The following is a 5,195-nucleotide window of genomic DNA, read 5'->3' as shown; positions in this document are numbered from 1 at the left end:
AGGCAGAGGCAGAGGCAGAGGCAGAGGCAGAGGCAGAGGCAGAGGCAGAGGCAGAGGCAGAGGCAGAGGCAGAGGCATGTTTTGTGTTTTGTTTCCTGCTGTGGTCATTGTCTTAGTCAGGGTTCTCTAGAGTCACAGAACTTATGGAATGTCTCTCTATATTGAGGGAATTTATTCCAACTACCCCAGCAATGGTCAGCTGTGAATGGAAAGTCCAAGTATCTAGCAGTTGCCCAGTCCCACGAGGCTAGTGGTTTCAGCTGGTCTTCTGTAGAAGTAGATTCCAACAGGTGTGCCGGCAAGTAAATGCAAGCAGGTGAAGAAGAGTTCATTTTCCTTCTTCCAAGGTCCTCATGTAGGCAGGTGGTGTGTCCCAGATTAAAGGTGTGTACCACGACTGGTCTTGCTTTGTCTCAGGCTGACCTTGAACTCAGAGGTCTCCTTGCCTCAGTCTTGGGGACTAAAGGAATGTACTGCCTGGGCCTAAGCTTTTCATGGCTACTGTGCCAAGATCCAGGTCAGAAGCTTGTGTTTTCCAGGCTTAAGATCTGGATTACGGGTGAGCCCTCCCATTCTGGATTGTAGTTCATTCCAGACATAGTCAAGATGACAACCAGGAATAGCCATTACAGTCATGTTTATGTGGCTAACTCACACATCTCAGTTCAGTGTTCATAGTGGGTAACAGCATGCGTAACACATGCCTTCCATCACTAGTTTAATAGGTCTATTTATATATTGTGGTCTTCAGACATCTTTGTGAAACTCAGCTCAGTTTTAGCTTTTAGACTCTGAGCTGTCTGTTTTTTCCATCAACTCCACCATTGTGTTGTCCATATAACGCAGGGCGGGGGGAGTCAAGTCTGATTTAGGAAGTATACAGAAAGAATCAGACTTGTGTCCATCATGTGGAACATACTAGTAATTCTATCACTTTGGAAGTGTAGGGAAGGGATCAGCTTGCCTCAGACAATGCGGGGTGAGAGTTTGGCAGGTAAGCACGCCTGGCTTCACGTCTTTGCTGCTGATGAACTGGGTTTGCTATGACAAATGATCCCAGCCTTGATTTTCTTAATTTTAGAAAGAAGAAGCTGTTTAATCTTCCTGATAGGGGCTGTTCTATGAGGCTGGCTAAAGCACAGAGATTTTTAAGCCTTGATTTCCTACATAACAGCTTCAAGACTGAGTTTTATGTAGCAGTATAGATCCAATTTGCAACTGTGTCTATGCAACAAAACAAAGACTGGTTGGACACATAGTGTGGTGGTTTGAAAACCCCCATAGACTCACAGGGAGTGGCACTATTAGGAGGCGTGGCACTTTTTGAAGAGGTGCTGTACTGTTAGAGGAAGGGTGTTACTGAGGGTGGGTTTTGAAGTTTCAGATGCTCAAGTCAGGCTCAGTGTCTCTGTATCTTCTTGCTGCCTGCCGATCCAGATGTCAAACTCTCAGCTTCTCCTTCAGCACCATGTCTGCCTGCACACCACCATAACCATAGTGGATTAAACCTCTGAACTGTAAGCCATGACCAATGAAATGAGTTGCTGTAGTCATGGTTTCTCTTCAAGCAATAGAAACCCTAACTAAGAGTCACAGTAATGCTGTCAACTTTCCTATGACTCTCAGGTTTACTCTGAGCTTATCTCCAAAAAATGTGGCAGTTTTCCACTCTTACCGAGGTTTAAACACTGTTTTTGAAGAATCTACCAATCTAAGTTTAGCATGGCCTGGAAGACCCTCTATATTTGGGCTCTTACTTACAAACTATTTTCCCCTGCTTTGTTACAAGCACAGTAGTAAGTTCCCAAAACACCATGGAATTTAGCACCCTATGTCTTTATCTACATTGTTTTCTTAATCTGTGATATTTTCTGAAACCTGCTAAATTCCTATTCATCCTTAAAAATATTCAGTTTGCCCCACTCTTAATTCCCTTCTTCATTCCTTCAACAGGCATTGATTGACCTGTATAGTCTGTGAGGAACTCAGTAATATATGATAAAAAAGATGCTGAAAAGCTTCCTGGAAAAGTACCCTAGACATATTTCTACTCAAAATCATACTGTATTATCATTATTTGTATTTGGTTTTCTCCCCAATAAGACTGAGTTTCCTAAGAGCAAAGCTCAAATCTTAGGGATTTTTGTTTTGTTTTCCTCTTGCAAATGTCCTGTAATGTGATGAGAGTGAGAGAAGATTTTTCTGAAATGAAGTAAAATATGAACAAAATATTTTGCACACACATGATGTAGCCCTAACACTCAAGTTTACACATATAAAATGTTTGGGACAATTAATAAATTGAAAGAATGATTGTGAATATGGGTAGGAACTGAGGAACATTTCATGCAGATCTGTGTCATGAGTTAGACCTTAGAAACATCATCCCATTCCTTGCAAAGGATGATGGGAAAGAAGCAGGGACTTAGCAGAGATAGTAAGAATATGGGGTGGGGGTGGGGCTCTCCTACTGTTGCTGGGAATGTAAATTGGTGCAGCAATTATGGAAATCAGTACTGAGATTTCTTAAAACAACTAAACCTACAGCTAGCATATCATCTACCTAAACCACTCCTAGGCTTACACATTAATGAATCTAAGTCAGCACACAACAGAAACACCTGCACACCTATGTTTATTGCAGCACCCTTTCGATAGCTGAGTTAAGTCCCAGTCTAGGTGTCCAATAATAGATGAATAGGTAATGAGAATGGGACAGATATGCAAACATGAGCTTTATCCAGTCATAAGGAAGAAGAAAATGATGCAGTTTGCAGGAAAATGATTGACCCCCAGAGGTCATCAACCAAATAAGGCGGACTCACAGCATGGCTCGGTCTGTATTTGTACTGCCTTAGATGGAAGTGGAGGAGGCTGTGCAGGAAGAAGGAGGGGGGCAGTGGGAGGTGGGCAACAGTAATGGGGGTGAGTATGAGAGACATGTGTGGTGCACATGTATGAAGATGTCATGATAAAGGCCATAAATGTTGTACAATGCGTACATGCCTGAGAGCAGGTGGGCAGGAAGAGATAAAAAGAAAAACTGCAGGCTAAAAAGAGAGATCAGTAGAGACATACAAGGAGATGCTCTATCAAGCTTCAGGCAAGTAGGTACAAAGGGCAGTAAAGAGAACTCCTAGCCATTCCCGTAAGTTTTCTGAGCACTTCCATGTCCTACATGCGAGCAAGGTAGGTATCATCATTTCCAACTCACATGCACAAACTGAGAGACAGTAAAATGGCTTTCCCGACTCTTGCTAGCAAATGACCGAGCCAGTCATCCTAATACCCAGATGGTTGAGGCAGAAAGATACCTGTGACTTCAAGACCATCCTAGTAAGTTTGGGATCAGTCTGGGTTACACGGCGAGACCCTATGCAAGCAAACCAACCAGCCAACAGGAACACTGTAAAATAAAAGTTTCTGGCACTTACGAGAGCAAAACAGAGTCTCGTGAACATGAATCAATGATAGTGCAATTATCTTGTATGATCAATGGTAGCATCGGTACCCTGTATGATCTCATATTAGCTGTGGCACTGGGTACTTGACTGCTGTCAATGGCCATCTCTCTCACCCACTCCCACCCATCTGTCTCCTCACTCTCAATGCCTGTGGCTTTTTCTCCCTTTCTCCTTTCCTGCTGGACTTTGTAGGCTGTCTGGAAGATAAAGCCCCTATGTCTGGGACAGGTGGCCTCTCTGAATCCCTTCACACGGGGGATTCCACCCCCTGCTGACTTTTCCTAGAAGCTCACAGAGTTTGCAAGTCTTCAGAGGAGATAATCTACCTGTAAGACCCAGTTTAGGGGGGAGAATTAGCAGAATTATTTGAACAATGAAAGTAAAACCCACTCCTATCTTTGAAAAGGCTACTTAAGTCTTAACAATGCACACAACTGTTTACTTGATAACTTAAAGCTCCTCAAATATTGAATTCACATTGCTAGTGTTCCAGACCCGTTTTTTAGCCTATTGGTGAGATCATTCAAAACATTCATGCTTATAAACTCAAGATGATAACAGTAACTTCTAGATAAACCATGTTAAGCAAAAATATTTTTGATAAATAGCAAATCAGTTTGAGTACAATGATTGATAAGTTTAGTTCCTACCTTAATATATTCAGTGTGGCGCTTCAGCAACAGTGGGAAGGATTTTTTTTTTTGGAGATAAAGCAGTCCTGTTCTGGGAGACACTATGCATCTACTTGGGTCTATAGATTCTGTATGCATCCATATGTGTTATGGATGTCTTTATATAGGTTATGTAAAGCGGTGGGCAAATTGCCTTTCTGTCAACTTTAATAATTAACTTTCATTAACTTTTACAACAATGGAAAGACTCCAATATGGTCTTGACCTTTGAGTCTCTGATCAGCAGAAGCGATGATGACTACAGCTTCCGCAACTTCCTGCTGAGACTGAACCACCCTCTGCACCTGTGTGTGTGGCGGAGAGATTTCATTGGTTTGCAGAGATTTGCACAACCATGGTTTAAAAAAAAAAAAAAAAATCTTCCGAGTGTTATCTCCCTGACATTTCACCTAGCGGCTTAGACAAGGGTTCAGAGGTGTTGTTGCTTGCCTGGATGACTCCGCAGAACTTAGTAGCTGCAAAAAAGACTTGTGTGCAAGCTAACTCCTGGTACGAGAAAGGCCCTCAATAGGAACACTCTCTGAATTCCAGGCAACAGTCTGAGTTCTGGATCCATGCCATCCTCCCACCCCCACCCTCCCATCCCCCATCCCCCACCCCCCACCCCCCACCCCCACCAGCAGGAATCTCGATGATGTTTTTAAAGTCAATAAATATTTCGGCTCCTTTCTTGTTTAACCTCTTATGTAGCCTTTGACCTTGTGCTGTACTCTTCATGGTCTCCTCTTGTTAAAGGGTTCACGTGTGTTTCTATCCGACTTCATTTCCACTTTACAATTCTTTGCCAGCTATGCGCCTACCCTGTTCCTTCTTCACCACTCCCAAGGTTCTGCACTAGGTTCTGTTCTCTTTCGCTCCCTTTTCCATAAATGAAATCCCACGGTCCCCGAAGGTCCTTAGATTTCTAATTCTACCTAGATATGCTCGGGATCTCTGCAGGACCACCCACATGGCATCTAGACCTAACAAGCCCAAGTCTGAGCCTTTGATTTTCTGTCTCAAATTTGCTCCAACTATTTTCCATTGCAGAAAGAGCACT

At 43.0% G+C, this 5,195-nt stretch overlaps 1 protein-coding gene across 1 annotated transcript in view; it reads right to left on the bottom strand.

The window, feature by feature from the left end:
• Slc26a3 (solute carrier family 26 member 3) overlaps window positions 1-4,230 on the bottom strand; it is a 38,712-nt gene extending 34,482 nt beyond the window's left edge. Inside the window, exon 1 of the mRNA XM_021202447.1 lies at window positions 4,115-4,230. The gene's annotated coding sequence lies outside the window, so the exon portion shown is untranslated. The remainder of the gene's footprint in view (window positions 1-4,114) is intronic.
• Between the last annotated feature and the right edge of the window lie 965 nt (window positions 4,231-5,195).

The sequence above is a fragment of the Mus pahari genome, chromosome 7 (assembly GCF_900095145.1).
Source record: "Mus pahari chromosome 7, PAHARI_EIJ_v1.1, whole genome shotgun sequence".
In the NCBI taxonomy this organism is placed as follows: domain Eukaryota; kingdom Metazoa; phylum Chordata; class Mammalia; order Rodentia; family Muridae; genus Mus; species Mus pahari.
Note: the sequence above shows the minus strand (reverse complement) of the source record. Positions and strands in the feature narration are given on the sequence as shown.